At 37.0% G+C, this 9,088-nt stretch overlaps 1 non-coding gene across 1 annotated transcript; it reads right to left on the reverse strand.

The window, feature by feature from the left end:
- Nucleotides 1-8,669: 8,669 nt before the first annotated feature.
- On the reverse strand, nt 8,670-8,807 carry LOC114082218 (small nucleolar RNA SNORA2/SNORA34 family). Its single transcript, XR_003580937.1, has one exon. It is a non-coding gene; the product is annotated as a small nucleolar RNA SNORA2/SNORA34 family (small nucleolar RNA).
- Nucleotides 8,808-9,088: the final 281 nt, after the last annotated feature.

Below are 9,088 nucleotides of genomic sequence, written 5' to 3' on the forward strand. Positions count from 1 at the left end.
CCCAATCTAATGTGACACATTTCTTTTTTTTTCCCTCACATCATCATACATGTATTTTGTATAACAATGAGGGTCTCCTTCCATCCTCTGTGCAATTCCCCTTCTCCGTCCCATTCCCTCCCACCTCTCTTCCCTATTTAGTGGTAATCTTCTTCTCATTTCCCTGATTTCAACTTAAGAACCTAGGGAATTTTTGAGGGGGCAGAGCTGACTGCAAATATTTGTATAGGTAGCTTTGGGTCATCTTCTCCATTGGATTACCATTATCATCTCTAGAAAACCAAATTGGGTAATAAGAAACAATTTTAGTCAATGTTTGAAGTTTGATATACCAAAGTTTACCATTTGTAGTACAAATTTCCACAGAGACAAAACATCATAATAATAACAATGACAACAATATTAATGTAAATAGTAAGGCATTTACTGTCATCTCCAAACTGACCAATTACTGAAAAGGAAGATAGAAAAAACTGAGTTGTAGGCTGGTGATATGGTTCAGTGGTAGAGCACTTGCCTAGCACGTGTGAGGCCCTGGGTTCAATTCTCAGCACCACATATAAATAACGAAAATAAAGGTCTATTGAGAACTAAAAAAGAAAAAGAAAAAAAAAGCTGAGTTGTAAAACTACCAACTGTAACAATCCTTTCCTAAGAAGTACCTTGGTTCCTTATCCCTCAAGTGAAACAGTCAATATTTGACCGATCCTCCTGGTATCTATCTACAGTAGTTATGATTTTCCCTTCATTTCTGTGAGGTGCAAGTGCACATTTTTTTTTTTTACAAAATATTTGTGATACTAAATACTTACTCATTTTTTGAAAGAGATAATATTGAATTTTTAAAGAGACAATATTTTAAGAGATGATGTTTTTTAGAGCACATACTCATTTTATTTTATTTTTTATTTATTTATTTTTATTGGTTGTTCAAAACATTACAAAGCTCATGATATATCATCTTTCATACATTTGACTCAATTGGGTTATGAACTCCCATTTTTACCCCAAATACAAATTGCAGAATCACATCAGTTACACACTCACATTTTTACATAATGGCATATTAGTGACTGTTGTATTCTGCTACAACTGCACATTTTTGATGTCTGAAAAATGTCAGAATATTCTGCCAACCAATGACACATCTCAGTACTAGTTATTTCAGTGGAACCCAACCAAGGCAGATGGCCAGATTGGCAGAGAAGTCCCCTTACATAGATGAGAGTTAGCAAAATCAGGACAGCTTCCTTTGAGCATATCCTGGTACTCAACCAAAAAATACTTCCTTATTAACAGTTAATAAAGTGAAGAAAAATTTATTGCTCATACAATTATAGAGGTTAGTCACCATTTTCATAGGTGATTAGATAGATTGTCAAATACTACTATTGGTTTATGAGGCCTTCCTTTTTTTTCTTTTTTAGAAAGTCATGTATGCGTATCCATCTCTAAAATTGTCGAGAAGTATTTGGAATCTGAGATTTTACTCTACTTGCAAGCTCTTAAGTTCACCTGTCACAGTTTTATAAATGCTAGTAGAAGATGAAAATCTTCAGGATTAGTGATGAGGGAAAGATCATTTCTCACACCCATAGCAATATAGAATGAATACTTTTATACCAGTTCTGTGAGACACAATTTCCATAAGGTAAAGCAATGGCAGCAGTTAATACTTTTACTTGCATTGGGTTGTGCTACAGGAGGGAAATGTGACAATTAGAGAATCCTAATATTTTTTAATAGGCATTAAGCATGCTTTTTGTTTTCTTTCAGAAGGAAATTGTATCGTTAATTTCCAAGGGGGATTTTTAACAAACGTGTATGAAAAGAGAGAATATGAAATAACAGGATTATGTGTGTGTTTGTATATACATATATGTGTTTACACACACATATATATGTGTATTTATGTATATCTGTGTGTGTATAAATACATACAGAAATAGATGAAGATGCAGTATTCACTTTGCATATCTTGTGATCATATAAATGAATAGTATTTTTAACAGTGCTAAGTATTCAATAAGAAAATTGTATTGCTCTGGATCCTTTTTTGTAAAAAAATGAATAAAAATTCTCTTTTTGGACTTCTTCATGTCTTTGGAAATTTACATACTTCTCAATTTTTATCCTTTCTATTTTGAATTACATTCCCAATTTAATCTTTTGTTCTTTAAATGCTGTGAAATATTTCTAAGAGTTACTTTTATGTGTAATTATTTGCTGGTATCACTTTCTCTGGGACATCTACATATTTCAACCATAATCACCTTCTTCATTTATGTGGATAAGTTTGCCAAACTAACTTCCTCTGCCTACATATAAAAAGACCCTTAAACAGCATTGTTAAAGTTCCCACAGGCAACTGCATCCAATTACCCTAAATTTCACATGTGGAATGATCGTTCTTTATTTTTTGTTAGAATTTCATCTTTTTGATCAATCCTCTCTTTTGATTGTTTTTGCAAACCTTAAATGTGTTTATTGTTGATAGGCAATGAGGCAACACAACTACTAGCATTTCTAACTGTGCAAGAACTGAATAGCAGATACACAGTGACAAATCACAGGAAGATTTTGAAAGAAGCAATATTGGTTACTGATTATGATATATCTTCATTATTTACAAAGTGATTATTGAATAAAGATCTATTATTGAATTTTGTACTTTACACAGCTATTCAATATTAATCATCATGGTAATCAAAACATAAATTATGCATTGACAAATTAATTTTATTTTAATAAACTACAATAAATAACTAAAATTTATGAATATAATACTATGCTAAATGAGGATTTTTCTATGTGTATATGATATATAAGGAGGAAAATTGAAAGGGAAAAAGAGGAGTAAAAAACAAAGAAAATGGAGCAAAATATAATTGGTGAAACTGATTATAAAATATACAGGTATCTGATTATACTAGTCTTATAATTTTCCTTAAATTTGAACTTTTGGGGGCAACAAAACAATCTATAACATAAATTAAATATCTGAAGTTAAGAATTACTTTTATCAGACTAGATTTTTAAAGTATCCAACTAAGAGATAATACAAAGAAAACTGGAAAGTAAATACATGGTAAATAGGTACTCTAAAACTAACTTAAAGCTGGTATTACTACATAAACGAAGTAAGTAGATTTTATGGTAGAAGGATACTGGAAATAAAGATGTACAGTTGTAGAAAAAGACTAAAATACAAAGGGAAATATCATAGTCCAAAATTTTTATGTACTTCATAACATAGATGCAAATTTTATGTGTGTATGTGTATATATATATACAGGATATGTATATTTTACAATATATTACAAATATAATACATGGGTATATAATATATGTATACCTGTGCATAATTACTTTCACATTATAAAATATATCATATTATAATTTTATTTATGAACATATATAGACAATATTAGATTGTGCTATTTTAATATATTTTTTTTCTTCAAACTGTTATACATACACATGCATATATATATATATATATATATATATATATATATATATATATATATATATATACACATTTATATGTACACACATACATATGTCTGAAAAACAAATAAAATAATTGAAATACTTCTATAAATAATATGTAAAGATAAAGTAGCCAGGAGTAAATTGTAACTATATACATCTATGTTTATAGCAGAAATAGACAATTCTACTTTGTTATACTAGTCAGAATAGTTATTATTTAAGATGGATAGGATCTGATAGCACAAGTTATGAAGCAATGATAATATTCAGTCCTTGATCTGGATTTTGATTTATGAATGGGTTTATATATTTATTTATCTGCTTACTTAATTTTTGTTACTGGTGAATTATTGTTACTCAGAAGTGCTCTACTACTGAACCCTATCCCCCAAACCTTTTCACTTTTAATTTTATTTATTTATTTCTTTTTTTAAAATTCACTCTTCAGATGTTTCTTTCTATTGTATTGACTATTACACTTCTTTTTATTCATTTATTTGTTTTTTAAAATTTTTTATTGTTGGTTATTCATAACATTACATAGTTCTTGACATATCATATTTCACCCTTTGATTCAAGTGGGTTATGAGCTCCCATTTTTACCCCATGTACAGATTGCAGAATCACATCAGTAACACATCCATTGATTTACATATTGCCATACTAGTGTCTGTTGTGTTCTGCTGCCTTTCCTATCCTCTACTATCCCCCCTCCCCTCCCCTCCCTTCCCCTCTTCTCTCTCTGCGCCCTCTACTGTCATTCATTTGTCCCCCTTGTATTATTTTTCCCTTTCCCCTCACTTCCTCTTGTATGTACTTTTGTATAACCCTGAGGGTCTCCTTCCATTTCCATGCAATTTCCCTTCTCTCTCCCTTTCCCTCCCACCTCTCATCCCTGTTTAATGTTAATCTTCTTCTCATGCTCTTCAACCCTACTCTGTTCTTAGTTACTCTCCTTATATCGAAGAAGACATTTGGCATTTGTTTTTTAGGGATTGGCTAGCTTCACTTAGCATAATCTGCTCTAATGCCATCCATTTCCCTGCAAATTCTATGATTTTGTCATTTTTTAATGCAGAGTAATACTCCATTGTGTATAAATGCCACATTTTTTAATCCATTCGTCTATTGAAGGGCATCTAGGTTGGTTCCACAGTCTTGCTATTGTGAATTGTGCTGCTATGAACATCGATGTAGCAGTGTCCCTGTAGCATGCTCTTTTTAGGTCTTTAGGGAATAGACCGAGAAGGGGAATAGCTGGGTCAAATGGTGGCTCCATTCCCAGCTTTCCAAGAAATCTCCATACTGCTTTCCAAATTGGCTGCACCAATTTGCAGTCCCACCAGCAATGTACAAGTGTACCATTTTTTCCACATCCTCGCCAGCACTTGTTGTTGTTTGACTTCATAATGGCTGCCAATCTTACTGGAGTGAGATGGTATCTTAGGGTGGTTTTGATTTGAATTTCTCTGACTGCTAGAGATGGTGAGCATTTTTTCATGTACTTGTTGATTGATTGTATGTCCTCCTCTAAGAAGTGTCTGTTCAGGTCCTTGGCCCATTTGTTGATTGTGTTGTTTGTTATTTTATTGTCTAATTTTTTTAGTTCTTTGTATACTCTGGATATTAGGGCTCTATCTGAAGTGTGAGGAGTAAAGATTTGTTCCCAGGATGTAGGCTCCCTATTTACCTCTCTTATTGTTTCTTTTGCTGAGAAAAAATTTTTTAGTTTGAGTAAGTCCCATTTGTTGATTCTAGTTATTAACTTTTGTGCTATGGGTGTCCTATTGAGGAATTTGGAGCCTGACCCCACAGTATGTAGATCGTAGCCAACTTTTTCTTCTATCAGACGGCGTGTCTCTGATTTGATATCAAGCTCCTTGATCCATTTTGAATTAACTTTTGTGCATGGCGAGAGAAAGGGATTCAGTTTCATTTTGTTGCATATGGATTTCCAGTTTTCCCAGCACCATTTGTTGAAGATGCTATCCTTCCTCCATTGCATGCTTTTAGCCCCTTTATCAAATATAAGATAGTTGTAGTTTTGTGGATTGGTTTCTGTGTCCTCTATTCTGTAACATTGGTCCACCCGCCTGTTTTGGTACCAGTACCATGCTGTTTTTGTTACTATTGCTCTGTAGTATAGTTTGAAGTCTGGTATCGCTATACCGCCTGATTCACACTTCCTGCTTAGCATTGTTTTTGCTATTCTGGGTCTTTTATTTTTCCATATGAATTTCATGATTGCTTTCTCTATTTCTAAAAGAAATGTCGTTGGGATTTTGATTGGCATTGCATTAAACCTATAGAGAACTTTTGGTAATATCGCCACTTTGATGATGTTAGTTCTGCCTATCCATGAACAGGGTATATTTTTCCATCTTCTAAGATCTTCTTCTATTTCTCTCTTTAAGGTTCTGTAGTTTTCATTGTATAAGTCTTTCACCTCTTTTGTTAGGTTGATTCCCAAGTATTTTATTTTTTTTGAGGATATTGTGAATGGAGTGGTTGTCCTCATTTCCATTTCAGAGGATTTGTCGCTGATATACAGGAATGCCTTTGATTTATGCGTGTTGATTTTATATCCTGCCACTTTGCTGAATTCATTCATTAGCTCTAATAGTTTCTTTGTAGACCCTTTTGTGTCTGCTAGATATAGAATCATGTCATCTGCAAATAGTGATAATTTAAGTTCTTCTTTTCCTATTTTTATGCCTTTAATTTCTTTCATCTGTCTAATTGCTCTGGCCAGTGTTTTGAGAACTATGTTGAACAGAAGTGGAGAGAGAGGGCATCCCTGTCTAGTTCCAGATTTTAGAGGGAATGCCTTCAATTTTTCTCCATTCAGAATGATGCTAGCCTGAGGCTTAGCATAGATTGCTTTTACAATATTGAGTTATGTTATTTGATATGAGTATGGACACTCCTGTTTGTTTCTGAAGTCCATATGAGTGATATGATTTTTCCCAACCTTTCACCTTCAGCCTATGTATGTCTTTTCCTATCAAATGCGTCTCCTGTAGGCAGCATATTGTTGGGTCTTGTTTTGTGATCCATTCTACTAGCCTGTGTCTCTTAATTGGTGAGTTTAAGCCATTAACATTTAGGGTTATTATTGAGATATGGGTTGTTCTTCCAGCCATATTTGTTTATTTATGTTACTAAACATGGTTTGTTTTCCTCGTTGATTATTTTCCCCCCTTTACTGTCCTACCTCCCACTGTTGGTTTTCATTGTTATTTTCCATTTCCTCCTCCTGTAATGTTTTGCTGAGGATGTTTTGAAGAGATGGTTTTCTAGCTGCAAATTCTTTTAACTTTTGTTTATCGTGGAAGGTTTTAATTTCATCTTCCATCCTGAAGCTTAATTTCGCTGGATACACAATTCTTGGTTGGAACCCATTTTCTTTCAGTGTTTGAAATATGTTATTCCAGGATCTTCTAGCTTTCAGAGTCTGTGTTGAAAGATCAGCTGTTATCCTGATTGGCTTACCCCTAAATGTAATCTGCTTCCTTTCTCTTGTAGCTTTTAAAATTCTCTCCTTATTCTGTATGTTGGGCATCTTCATTATAATGTGTCTAGGTGTGGATCTCTTATGATTTTGCACATTCGGCGTCCTGTAGGCTTCTAGGATTTGAGATTCTGTCTCATTCTTCAAGTCTGGGAAGTTTTCTCATATTCTTTCATTGAATAGATTGCTCATTCCTTTGGTTTGAAACTCTGTCCCTTCCTGTATCCCAATGACTCTTAAATTTGGTCTCTTGATGTTATCCCATATTTTTTGGATGTTCTGCTCATGGTTTCTTAACAGTGTTGCTGAGCTGTCTATGTTCTTTTCAAGTTGAAATACTTTATCTTCATTGTCTGATGTTCTATCTTCTAAGTGTTCTACTCTGCTGGTAGTATTCTCCATTGAGTTTTTAAGTTGGTTTATTGCTTCCTGCATTTCTAGGATTTCTGTTTGTTTGTTTTTTTTAACCTCTATCTCCCTGTATAGTTGATCTTTTGCTTCTTGGATTTGTTTATGTAATTCATTGTTGAAGTGATCTTTCATTGTCTTATTTTGCTGTCTGATGTCTTCCTTGAGACTCCAGATCATCTGAAGCATGTATATCCTGAATTCTTTATCTGACATTCCATCTGCTGCAGCTATTACCTCTTCTAACGTTGAGTTGACCTGCATTGCTTGTGGTCCTTTCTTTCCTTGTCTCTTCATACTGTTCGCGTTCCTTTCTACTTGGTGAAACTGTTGTGCTATTGAATTTTCCCCCTATATATTTATATTGGTCTTGTATAGTTGCAAAATCTCCCTCACAGGCGCGGGTGGCGGCTCTGCCCCTCCTCCAATTAGGGCAATGTGCCTACCACGCCAGCAGGCCGCTGGGCCTGTTCTGCCGGTCGGTAGCAGGTCCGCCTACCTTGCAGGCGTGGGCGGCGGCTCTGTCCCTCTGTGGGCCGCTAGGCTTGTTCTGTCGGTGGTCGCAGTTCTGCCTACTTTGCAGGCGCAGGCAGCGGCACTGCCCCTCTTCAGGCCTCTGGGGCTGTTCTGCTGGTGTGTCGCAGGTCCGCCTACCTTGCAGGCGCGGGGGGGTTGGCGGCTCTACCCTTCCGCAGGCCACTGGGCCTCTTCTGTTTGTCGGTTGCAGGTCTGGCCTGTTCTGATGGTGTTCACAGTTCCGCCTACCTTGCAGGCGCGGGGGAGGGGGCGGCTCTGCCTCTCAGCAGGCAGCTGCTCCTGTTCTGCTGGTGGGTCGCAGGCCCGCCTACCTTGCAGGAGTGGTTGGCAGCTCTGCCCCTCCGCGGGCCACTGGGCCTTTTCTGTCGGTGGTCACATTTTTGCCTACCTGGCAGGCGCAGGGGTGGGGTGGGGTAGGGGGCGGCTCTGCCCCTCAGCAGGCCACTGGGCCTGTTCTGTGGGTGGTCACAGTTCCGTCTACCTTGCCGGCACGGGGGGAGGGGGCGGCTCTGCCTCTCAGCAGGCAGCTGCTCCTGTTCTGCTGGTGGGTTGCAGGCCTGCCTACCTTGCAGGAGTGGTTGGCAGCTCTGCCCCTCCGTGGGCCACTGGGCCTTTTCTGTCGGTGGTCACATTTCTGCCTACCTGGCAGGTGCGGGGGGTGGGGGGCGGCTCTGCCCCTCAGCAGGCCGCTGGGCCTGTTCTGTGGGTGGTCACAGTTCTGTCTACCTTGCCAGCGCGGGTGACTATTACACTTCTAAAGTTCTGAAATAGCCAACAGACCATAGAAAGACATTTCTTTAGGCTCCTGCTTGAAACCAACAGCTTCAACAAACTCCTGACCTTGATTCAGGGCCAATCACTTTTATTTTTTTTTTTTTTAGAGAGAGACAGAGAGAGAATTTTAATATTTATTTTTTAGTTTTCGGCGAACACAACATCTTTGTTTGTGTGTGGTGCTGAGGATTGAACCTGGGCCGCACACATGCCAGGCGAGCGCGCTACCGCTTGAGCCACATCCCCAGCCCCAATCACTTTTAATTTTAAAACAGGATCTCTTGAAGTGGCAAAGGCTGGCCCCAAATTTGTGATTATCTTGTTTTAGCCTTGTGAGTCAATGAGATTACAGACATGTATCTG

Source organism: Marmota flaviventris, chromosome 17 (genome assembly GCF_047511675.1).
Source record: "Marmota flaviventris isolate mMarFla1 chromosome 17, mMarFla1.hap1, whole genome shotgun sequence".
Taxonomy (NCBI): Eukaryota; Metazoa; Chordata; class Mammalia; order Rodentia; family Sciuridae; genus Marmota; species Marmota flaviventris.